Source organism: Capsicum annuum, chromosome 5 (genome assembly GCF_002878395.1).
Source record: "Capsicum annuum cultivar UCD-10X-F1 chromosome 5, UCD10Xv1.1, whole genome shotgun sequence".
Taxonomy (NCBI): domain Eukaryota; kingdom Viridiplantae; phylum Streptophyta; class Magnoliopsida; order Solanales; family Solanaceae; genus Capsicum; species Capsicum annuum.
Window position 1 is genome coordinate 89804876 of NC_061115.1, and position 13319 is coordinate 89818194.

Consider the following 13319-nt stretch of genomic DNA (forward strand, 5'->3'; position numbering starts at 1 on the left):
GATCATGGAACGAGGCATCGAGTATCGCATCACAGCCATCAATGCATCGTGTCGCTTATAGCGTTCGTACCCAGTATTTTGTCAATAAATGTTTGCATCTTTAAAGGTAAAAATAGTCAATTTACCATCCTTATATAAACTAATAACACACGATACAACCATATTTCACCCAATATACTATTTCTCTCAAGTTTCTCTCAAGAACAAGTTAGGGTTTTTAATTAAGGATTCAAATTCAATACTTAATTGAAGAATCTCTCTGTCAATCTTCATATAATCAAGAACTAAGATATGCATAGTGTTCATTCATGGATTCCTTTAATCCATGAAGCCCAAGAATCAAGTTTTAAATCATGTATTATAAATATTTTATTGTGGGTTGATTATGTTCATGAGATTATGATTATGTGATTCCCAAGTTGGAATCTTTATTTGTTTTTATGAAACTATGTTAGGATGCAAGTTGAAAACTATGAACTTAGTTGGATATGATGTGTAAATTTGATGAGCCTAAGAGAATAGAAATTATGCATTACAACTTAATTGTGACCCAAATGATAAATACATGTTTTACCCTTATGTTCAAATGACTCCCATGTTATTGATGTGCATTGTAGATGTTTGTTGGAATTCTTATGATGTTAGAGTATGAAATTATGACATGATTATATGCATTCCTATCCATGTAAAACATTATGATAACCATGTGCTTTATGAAATCCCCAACTTATTGTATGATAAATTGTTGATATTTGTCATGTGTTCAAGAAATATCAAGTCTTGTTATTTGCATGCTATTGAGTCCTGGGGGTACTTATACCCGATAATTTAGCTGTGTACATAGAGCCAGTATCATTTTTCACGATACTCTTAGTCAAGCCATGATCATTAGAATTCAGTCAATCTCATGACTCAGGAAAATTCAGTGAATTCAATATCAGTCTAGTCCTACTCAGTAACCTCAGTGATCTCAGTAATATCAGTAATCTCTATAATCTTTGTAATCTCAGCAATACTAATAAGTTATCAAATATCAGTAGTATTCCATCAGTCAATGGAATTTAGTGAACCCAGTTTAAATCAGTTATACAATACGATCAGTAACAGTTTAGTTCAGTTAAATTAGTTTAGTATCTTTTTAGTTGGGAGTAGGATTCAGCACCGAGTGAACCCAAGAATGAGGGATTACCTATCAGTTAGTAGAGGGTGAGATCCTTAGAAAAAATCCTTCTGTTCCAAAACTACGTAGCCAGCGTAGGTCAAGATGTACCCCTAAGAGTCTAGGGACTATACATCTCCTTTAAGTTTTTCCTTACAGAAGGGGTTGACGAAAGCGCTCCCTATCAGAGTGGGTTTACTCATAGCTTGTCTTTAGCCATGGCACGGTACTAACACCCTTCCAGCTGGGGTTACGGGCTGGACCCTACTAGTTCAGTTTTGAGGCATATTGGTTAGATGATTACCACCTACAATCTCAGTTTCAGATCGAGTGTCAGTAATAAAACTCGATTCAGTTCTACAGTTTCAAGACTATTAGATACTGTCGCTCTGCTCAGTACGAAACTCAGCTATTTATATCAGAATTAGGACTATCAAACATAGTTACCCAGTTAATAGTATATTAATTGTATGAAATTTATCTTAACAGTATTCAAATTTCAGGACTATTAGATACAATCAGTCAGACCAGTTCTTCATAATTAAAACTGTCAAAAATAGCCATTCCTTTATCAGTAATATGATATCAGTTCCTCAGTACTCAATAGACTTAGTCTTTCAGTATCCCAGTATTAGTACTCGGATATCAGTAAATCCATGTTATCAGAATGCATGAGTTAGTGTTATCACGATCTCAGTCATAATTACATAATCATGGATGTATTCTCACGTTCATGTTATTGAATTAGTTAGTATTGTTCATACATATGAACCATTGCATTCAGCCTACCTCACTTGCATACCACTATATTCAATCGTACTAATGCATTGGCGCTATGGTATTTTATACCATAGGTTTAGAAGCATGAGCTCCTGAGTATCCTTAGTAGATCATATGTTCATCAACCAGACTAGAATTGAGTCCTCATCACTCGAGGATAGCATGATTATTTTATTTACTTATTATTTTAGTAGTTAGGAGTTAGTTGAGGACATGTCCCATCAACTCCCCATATTTCAAATAGTTTAGAGGCTTTCAAACAACAGCTAGTTCAGGCAGTTATTTCAGTTGTTTTGGTAATATTATACCATATTTTTAGTTATGTATTAGTATTGAACCTTATGGTCTTTCAGTTTATGTTTCAGTATTTACGATATTATTATTATTATTATTCAGTGCTCAGTTACAGATATCAGTCATGGGTTAGCTTGTGGTCCTTTGGGATTATGAGCATCGTGTAGCATTTCGGGTACCAGATTTGGGGTATTACAAACTTGGTATCAGAGCCTAAGGTTCAACAGTGTCCTAGGAAGTCTAAAAATCCACATCTAGTATAGTCTTGTACATGGGTGTGTTATGCACCACACTTATGTGCAGGAGGCTATGAGATATTTTAGGAACATTTTCGTTTCTTTCAGTATTCATGTCGTGCGAGTGAGCATGAGCTCCAGTCAAACTTTTAGTTCAGTCCCAGCGCTATCAGTGGGCAATGCCCAAACATACTCTATGCACTTTAGTCCCAACAAGATCAGGAAAGTCCTCTTGATGTAGCCACTGGTATGTACAGGTCCCTACATGTTCACATTTCTTCCTTTCATAGCAGTCAACTTTAAGGTCAGACCAAATATTAATAGGACCTTTTCCAGTATCTACCCCAATGAGTTAGATTAACACAGCCCGACATATATTCAGTAACTATCCGGTTATGATATCTCAAAAAGTCAGGCCTTCAGATTCTAGTAGTAATGCCATATGTGTAGAAAATCAGTAAAAGGAGATGATTCCTGACCCATTCCTACCTCAGTGCAAAGTTTTGTACTTCAACTCTCTCGATACTTACGCATGCTTTACATTTCAGTCCCACGAATACATCTTATATCCATGCACTTTTCATAGAATAGTGTGTGCTTCAAGTTCCTTGTATGAGGAGTCCAAGTTTATCCAATATTATGGATCATGTTCCATGAATTTAGAAATTCCAAACCTAGTTCGTGCAACTCATGACTCATGCACTCATGTCATGATTTACATCATGCTTATCCCACACTATTTATGACATCACACCTAGTGTTCAGTCAAACTTAGATTATGCCACATATACCCTCATTTTGGATCCCTTGGTGAACCCATAGTGTTAATGTTCCATCCCGCAGGGCTCAGTTACAGTGTCAGTTTAGTAATCAATATTCAGTAAAGGACTCAGATAGTCCTACAAAACCATGGCTTTCAGCTATCAATTACTTAGCCATCAAAATTCAATACTCCCATACCAGTCTAACCCTCAGTTATAAAAAACTAACATTCAGTCTTAGTTACAGCTTTAGTTATGGTTACAATCTCAGTCCTAGTCCTAGTCCAGTCAGATTAGAAACTCAGTACAGTTTCAATATTTCTCGACCATAGCATATGGCCATCAGTTACTCAGATATTAATATTTCAGTACCTCAGTTTACAGAATGCTCCCAAATTATGTTAGATGCCTAGTCTTGTGTTCCTAAGGTAATATAGTTTTCCTCCACTCATGCTTAATTACGTTATGTTACCCAGTCAGTTATTATCTTTAATATATAATACTCTATAGTTTTAGTCCAGCTATCCGAAACCAAGTGTAGTTCATTAGTACATGTCCAGTATTCAGCTACCAGTTATTTAGTTAATCAGATAAGTTAGTATACTTATGCATTTGTGCTCAGCGCCCATGTGAATCTTTTCAATAGTCTCAATTGTAGTGCATGAAGTTTACTCACCTTATCTTAGACAATGTTTAATAGGCCTTGCCTGCTAATACAAAAATCCTAGCCATGTAGCGATCTCCTATTCGGATGTCCTACTCAGGCCAGATCAAGATTCATTTTCTCCCTTCAGTCACTTAAACTCCATAGGAATAATCTAGTAGAGTACAAGTTTTTAGCATGATTTAGTCTCTAAAGCTAGTAATTTAGTTTAACAGTCAGACGAACAAGTTCGGATGGTGTGGTTTCCCTATCTTTCCACCTAGTCACACTATTCGGAGTCTCATACATGTGATTATTCTAAGATAGACCAACTAGGTAATTTCGTGTTCAACTTGATTTATGTATCATGCCTTAGTTTCAGATTTTAGATAATCAGTCACAATTCAGTTCCTAGGTACTTTGTGCATCGCATCAGTTTCCTTAATATCTCAGCAAAGTCAGCCCAACATTCTCTAAGGGACATAGTGTCCCAAGGGGGAGATACACCATAATCCCCCAAACTTTCATGACTTAAACATGACACTCTCTTCTCGTAATAAGTCTAGTTTTAAATAAAGGATACTCGTAAGTTGACCCTCAAACTCCGACCTCAGTCGTAAGCCCCATATTCAAGGTGCTCAGTTCAGGTCATGATATCCTGCTCGGGTGTCATATTTCAGACTCAGTTACATTCTCATGTTTCCACTCATGCATTACATTCTCATGTTTCCACTCATGCATAATTAGTAATTAATCTTAGACTCATCAGCATTTTAAGTTTAAGGTAATAGTCTTCTATGAATTCACTCAGTTCCATGTTCAGATTCCAATAAAAAGTTGGTATTAATTACCATTGCATATTTATTCATATGTTGATGTGTCAGTTTATTCATGTAATCAGGCATTAGATATGTATTCTCATTGCGAGAAACTCAGCTAATCAAAATTCTTGGTCATGCATTCATGAACTAGTTAACCATACATCATATCTGCATGCTTAGTATGATACATTCATCTTATTGGTCATGCTAGTGATAAAGTCATGTCTCAGTTGTTCATGTTTAGTATTTACTTCATCTTATCATTTCCCCCATCTCAATCAGTCCATTCGAGAATGAATGTTTTGAAGGGGAAGATATTATAATACCCCACAAAATTTCTAAGCTTAATTCAGTCCTTTATGCTTGTTAAGGGGGGTCCCATACTTAGAAATTCTAGCTAAGTTCCCAGACTTAGCATATTATTAGCCTTCGAAAGTTGATAATCTCATATCTCCACCTTAACATCCTTTAATGGTCTTTATTAATTAATGATCAGAAAGGTAAATAGGTGTTCCCAAACAAGTTTTGGATTTTTTGAAATACGTTTAGATCATGTACGGAGTCCAAAAATAGTGGATCAATGCAATCATGGTGCGCCGCATCTCCAATTACATTAGTCAATATTTTTGCAGGATGCTAGAGCCAAAACTTCGAAGGCTAAACCCGATCATGGCGCGACGCATCGAGTATCACATCGCAGCCACTAACGCACCGCATCGCTTGTAGCATTGGCAGCCAATTTTTAATCATTAAATGTCTGCATCTTTAAGGTGCAAAAGGGTCAATTTCCCTTCCTTATATAAACCCAATAAGGCATAATTCAGCCATATTTCAGCCAAAATATAGTATTTCTATCAAGTTTCTCTCAAGAGCAATTTAGGGTTTTCAATTGGGAATTCAAATTCAATACTCAATTCAAGAATCTCTCCGTCAATCTTTGTATAATCCAGAACTAAGGTATACATAGTGTTCATTCATCGATTCCTTTCATCCAAGAATCAAGTTTAAAATAATTTATTGTGAATATTTTATTGTGGGTTGATTATATTCATGAGATTATGATTATATGATTCCAAAGATGGAATCTTTATTTATTTTTATGAAACTATGTTAGCATACAAGTTGAAAACTATGAACTTAGTTTTTTATGATGTGTAAATTTGATGATTATGCCTATGCCCGAAGTGGTGCATGTAAGGTGTTTGATAAAATACCTAAGAGAATAGAAATTATGCATTATAGCTTAATAGTGACCCAAATGATAAATGCATGTTTTTCCCTTATGTTCAAATGACTCCCATGCTATTCATGTGCATTATAGATATTTGTTGGAATGCTCATGATGTTAGAGTATGAAATTATGACGTGATTATATGCATTCCTATCCATGTACAATATTATGATAAGCATGTACTTCATGAAATCCTCAACTTATTGTATGACGAATTGTTGATATTGGTCATGTGTTCAAGAAGTGTCAAATGTTGTCAGTTTCATGCTATTGAGTCCTGGGGGTACTTGTACCCGACAAATTTAGCTGTGTGCCTAGAGCCAATGTCAGTTTTCACAATACTCTCAGTCAAGCCATGATCATTAAAATTCACTTAGTCACATGACTCAAGAAAATTCAGTGAATTCAATATCAGTCTAATCCAAGTCAGTAACCTCAGTAATCTCAGTAGCCTCAGTGATCTTAGTAATATCAGAAATCTCTGTAATCTTCATAATCTCAGCAATCCCAGTCGGTTATCGAATATCAGTAGTATTTCGTCAGTCAATGGAATTCGTAAACCCAGTTCAAATTAGTTATACAATACGATCAATAACAGTTTAGTTCAGTTAAATTAGTTCAGTGTCTTTTCAGTTGGGAGTAGGATTTAGCACTAAGTAAACCTAAGAATGAGGGCTCACATGTTATTCAGTAGAGGGTGATGCCCTTAGAAGCAATCCTTGTGTTCCAGAACTACGTAGCCAGCATAGGTTGAGATGTACCCCTATAAGTGCTTACTCATATCTTGTCTTTACTCATGGCACGGTACTGACACCCTTCCAGCTGGAGTTATAGGTTGGACCCCACCAATTCAATTTTGGGGCATGTCGGTTAGATGATTACCTCCCACAGTCTCAGTTTCGGATCCAATCTCAGTAATAGAACTTAGTTCAGTTCTATAGTTTCAAGACTGTCAGATACAGTCGCTCAGCTCAGTACGGAACTCAGCTAGTTCCATCAGAATTAGGACTATCAGACATAGTCACCCAGTTAATAGTATATTAATTATATAAAATTCATATTACTACTATTCAAATTTTAGGACTGTCAGATACAGTCAATCAGACCAGTTCTTCATACTCAGAACTGTCAGAAACAGTCATTCCTTTATCAGTAATATGACATCAGTTCATCAGTACTCAATAGACTTAGTCATTCAGTATCCCAGTATTAGTACTCAGATATTAGTAAATCCACATTATCAGAATTCATGAGTTAGTGTTATCACGATCTCAGTCACAGTTACATATTCATGTATTCTCACGTTCATGTTATTCAGTCAGTTAGTACTGCTCATCCGTATGAACAATTGCATTCATCCGACCTCACTTGAATACCATTGCATTCAATCGTACTGACGCATTTGCACTATGGCGTTTTATATCATAGGTTTAGAAGTACAAGTTCCCAAGCATCCTTAGTAGATCAGACGTTCAGCAGCTAGACTAACAATGAGTCCTCATCATTTAAGGATAGCATGATTGTTTTATTTTTGTATTATTTCAGTAGTTTAGAATTAGTTAGGGACATGTCCCATCAACTCCTCAGATTTCAGAAAGTTTAGAGGCTTTCAGACTACAGCACGTTCAAATAGTTATTTCAGTTGTTTTGGTATTGTTATGCTATATTTTCTGTTATATATCAGTATTGAACCTTATGGCCTTTCAGTTCATGATTCTGCATTTACTATATTATTATTATTCAGTTCTCAGTTACAGATATCTGTCATGGGTTAGATTGTGGTTCTTTTGAATTATGAGCACCGTGTAGCGTTACGGGTACCAGATTTGGGGTGTTACACATCCATACCTCAGTACCACTCCGATTTGTAGACCGTACACTATCAGAAGATGTACCACCAAAAAATTACAAAAGTTTAACCAAAGCATCTTTGAGCACTAAAGAAGAAATAAAACCCAGTGGAGCCTGAGCTAGTCCCTGGCCCAGCGCTGGCTGGTGTAGAAAAACCTCTGGCTTGGGTGCAGAAATAGAGTCTATGGAATGCCCTTTATTTTAACCCCTTTCTGGGGACATATCTTGAGGATGTACATGAACTCTAGGTCATCGACAAAAGGTGATAGGGTCCGTAGGCTCAGTCTTAGGACCCTCAGTCCCTAGGCTCAGTCTTAGGACCCTCATCTCATATAGCGGTAGCATGTTTCCTAGCCATCTGTAAAAGTGTGAAACAAAGGGAATGCTTTATAAACCAACTAAGACTCTTAGCTCAAAATGAGTGAAAGAATTACAAAAATCGTAAGAATGTCCTATAGCCTCCCAAAGATAAGAAACATACATCATTATTTTGATCAGCGGGACTCTACCAGACACTTTCTCTTTTACCAAAAAAACTGATGAAACCTAGGTTCTACTACCAAATTTTCATGACCCATTTATGAGTCATGATGGAACCTAATTTATCCCATTGCTGGGATCCATATGCAATGGGATTAATCGGTGGAAAATGGCCTAAAAGCCAAAAATCAACAATTAAAGACGTAAGTAGCAATAAAACAATTATGTTAGTCTAATAAACATATAAATAAGAGATCAACAACCATCCTAAGACACACTAATGTTAATACAAGATCTACAATAAATGAACTATAACTACTTAGTAGTAAAATACAATTTGTCTTGAAGATGAAAGCTAGATATAGATAAATAAAAGGAGAAAGGGTAACTCCGACTCTTAGAGCTCACCCAATCTATGAAATCAACCATGCAAGAGCCTCGAATCAGAGATGGAAACTAGTACTTAGATTGAACCAAACAGGTACAAATGTGTTGTATGAGTACCAAAACCATGGCTACTTAATAGGTATCATCAGTTGACTAAGCTAAAACATTGTATAAATACGATAAGATACATGATAAAATAAGCTAAGTTAAGTTAAGAGGGCAAAACCTAAGGATATGCTCCAACGCTGTTATGCTTAAGTGAATAAATAAATACGAAAAAGTATCATAAAGATCATACTATTATAACTACTAAAATTTCTCCTATAAGCCAATAAGTGCAGAAAAGTAAACAACCCAATGCAAGCCTCCATAATCCTAGAGGGTTTAGTCAAGAAAAGTAAATAACCCAATAACCATGAATTACCAACTACCATGCCATAACCAAGAATCTATCCGAGCCAAATTATATCATGAATAACTCCCAAAATGTCGTATTTGAATCGGAACTTAATAGTATCATCATCATTGCCTTCATTTGTTTGACTTGGATCAAAACTCATATTATAAACATCATCATCAAATGTCAGACTCGAACCAAAACTCATATTTATAAACTACATCAATGAACTATATCAACAAGCAATATCGATAAACTAACTCAATAAATTATACCCAAAAACTATAAATTTGAACCATCCCTTTATTCTTATCCATACTCTAGATGAAGAATCATAATCATAAGTCATATCGGTACCCAAGCCCATAAACCATACAAATACTGTATTTTTAAGTCATTCTAGTAGCCATGTCCATAGGTCATGTCAATAGTCATGTCCACAAGTCATATCGATAATCATATCTATACGCCATAAAATTAATCATATCTAAAGGAAATATTATTAATCATATCTATAGTCCATATAATTCATCATATCCGAAAGTTATGTCAATAATTATATAAACCATATCATTAGTCATACCCATAATTTGCATCAATATTTCAATAACCAATATACTTATTAAATATATTCAATATCCTTAAGTCCCAAACCAAATATTAATATGGGAATAACATTCATAAATAAATATAAAAATTTATCAAAAAACTTGGTCTAAGGTAGGCCAGAGGGGTCCATTTCTAATCCCTGAAATCCATTTTAGGCAAATTCTTCCCCAGACTAGGCTAAGGTATCCAAATTCATTTCTTGACGTTAAATAAGTTGTAATTAGCCATAGAATAGCAATTTTACCTAATTTGAGAAACTAAGGAAAATTCCACCATAAAAATGAGTGACTAAGGTAATTTCTCCTAGGGTTAGCAACTATGGTATTTTTATCCAAAACATGAGCCACGAAGACAACTTCACCTTAGACATGAGTAACTAAGATAATTACTCCAAATTTACAATTTCAAGATAGCCTAAATGGTTCAACTAATACAAATAATCTAACTCATACTTGAAAGAGCTAAATCCTACTCCATATCTAGCATAATATCATAATCATTCAAAAACCATCAATTTTTCTTTCTAAGAAGATTTTGCAAGGTGCTACACAATCAAAATCACAATATACTCATCAAAACAAAAACATTGATACCCATGTTGCACTATTATGCTTCGAGTCCAAAATTAACGTAAAAAACCCATGTGGGGCCTGTTAATGTAATTGCACTTTTGTAACCAGCACAAAGTCCCTCTATGCTCAAGGAATGTTTATCCTAAAAAATGGGTGAATTTCAATCTCTAGTGGAGCTATAATCAAGCCACTAGGATACTAGGAATTTTTAGAAAAAGATAGACGAAATAACCATGAAATTAATGGAAACTTACCACAAATTAAAAAGAGAAACACATAAACTAACTACACCATACCTCCAAAATCACCTATAATTTATTCTCCTAAGAATTCCCACTTTTTATTGTTCAAAACTATAGACAATGAATGAAAAATAGTGAAAATCAGGCTAATTGGGGTATTTATACCGTTCCCAGTCACCCGGATGCCGCTTAAGCAGACAATATGTTGCTTAAACAGTCACTGCATAAGAGACCTAGTGTATCTTTAGTGGCACTTTAGATCCTGCACAGGTACCACTTTAGCAATCCTTTACCGCTTTAGTGGCTATCACTTAAGCGATAGGGTCGTTGCTTAGGTGATATCTTGTGGGCCAGCCGGACCGCTTAAGTGGTTTGCCGGGCACTTTAGCGGACCTCTGCTTAAGATACCCAAATAACCACTCAAATGGTGCACTAACTGAGTGCACCAGTTGAATCATCAAGTTTTATCTGGGTTTTCTCCAACCCTCGATATTCATTCAAAACCTCGTATATAAAAAAGAACTATGCTACCCTATCAGATTTGATGTTTCTAACGCAATCGAGCAATCAAATTTTCCATCCAAGGTTTTTTTAACAAAAGGTGGGTCCCTTACCCATTTACAATAACTCTTAACTTCTGGATAATAGCTTGAAATTAGTTTATGAGCCTCGATACACAAACCAAGGGACCACCTAACCTAAATCGATGTTCTAGAGTTGTTGTAACAATCAAAATTAACGCACAAGGTTGTTTGACTTATGTTTTTACTTGGTAGACAATTTGAACTAGCGAAGGCCTCAAAATAGGGAATTGGCTTTAAAAACTAAACAAATTGCCCAGTAGCTGCATTGTTAGTTCCAGCAAATCATAAATGATTGGGGAAGCTATAAGAAAACTATAAAGAACAAAAATGAGCAAAAATATTGAAAATGACCTAAAGGGTCATTAAAAATACACAAACCAAACCAACACAAGAAGCATCACAATATAGCGTGAATCCCTTACCCTCAATAGAAAGAGCCATATAGGAGCTAAAGTGAGAAATCCCATAAGCTTTCGTAAGCTCGACTCACACTCCTTACACCACTAGAAAGAAACCTCCTTATGGGTCAATATGGTCGTTGGTATTGTAATATTCAAAACCCATAACGAATCACCTTTAGCTATCTGCCAAATTAATGAATTGCGAACCTCAGATGTAGTTGTTGTCCTTGCCTAATCACAATAGGCCTCAATTTTCACTGGTTCCACCAAAATTCCATTCTTAGACACCACATATCCTAGGAAAGTCACTGACTCAAGCTAGAACTCATACTTTTAGAATTTGGCAAAGAGCCTATGATTTCTTAATGTCTAGAGAACAATCCTCAAATATTGAATATGCTTCTCCCTTCTCCTCAAAGACACAAAGATGACATTGATGAACATAATCACGAAGGACTATAAATAAGGTCTAAACATATGGTTCATCAAATCCATAAACATTGTTGGAGCATTAGTCAACCCAAAAGACATCACCTAGAACTCATAATGACCGTTGCAAGTCCTATAGGCTATATTTGGGATGTCCTCAACCCGAATCTTCAACTGATGGTAACCAGACCTCAAGTTAATCATTGAGAACACCACTACTCCTTGAAACTGGTCAAATAAATCATCAATATGTGGAATAAGATATCTCTTCTTCACTATCACCTTATTAAGTTTCCTATTGTTAATATACATACGCAAGGAACCATCTTTTTTCTGTATGAACAAGACAAGAGAACCCCAAGATGACTCACTCCTCCTAAAAAACCCTTACCTAGAAGATCCTAAAGATGAGAATTCAGCTTTTATAACGCCACAGTAGCCATACAATAAGGTGTCACAAAAATAGGTTAGGTGATTGGCTCAAGATCAATAATAAACTCAATATCGCACGCAGGAAGTAGACCAGGTAGATCAGGTGGGGGGGATATTAAGAAAATAATATCATATAGGAACAGAGTTAAGTGATGAACTCTCCATACTAACATCATGAACAAATGCGAGATAAGACTCGCAACCCCTCTATATAAGTCTCCTAGACCGAACATAAGAAATAATCTCCAATGATTTATGGCTAAAATATCCCTACCATATAATTGAAGGTATGATAGGCATAGATAAGGTAATGATCTAAGAAAAACAATCCAAGATTGCATGATAGAGGGATAACAAGTCCATTCCTAGAATCATATTTAAATCCACCATATCAAATACGTAGATCGTCCTGAGTATCAAAATCTTGAACAATCATTACACATAATATATAAACCTAATCCACTACTAAGGAATCACCCACGGGAGTATATAAATATAATGACACATTGAAAAAATCCTAAGATATCTCTAACCACAAGAATAAAATACGAAGACACATAAGAATAAGTGAAACCCGAATCAAATAAAGAAAAAAATGGTTGATGGCACACTAAAATCATGCTATAATAAAAACATCTAAAGACTCTGAATCCATCCTACAAGGTACCACATTTTAATAACCTCATTCTCTACCAAGCTAGAATTCTGACTAATCACCTGTCCTACCTATCTGAGCACCTCTACAATAACTTTGGGTACCACCCCAACAACTATGCATACTACTTCTAGCTAGGGGTGGCACTGCCCTAATTGGATAAATATTCTTCACTAAAGGCGAAACTGCACTATGATAGGGACACTCTCTAGAAGATTCAGCTGACTCAAAATAACCACCTAGTCATGAAAATCTAGAAGATAAAACACACAAAGATTGGTCATTACTCTGGCCATGATAACTATTATAGCAAAACTGTACTTTGTCAATAAATTGAAGTGCATCATAAATGGGC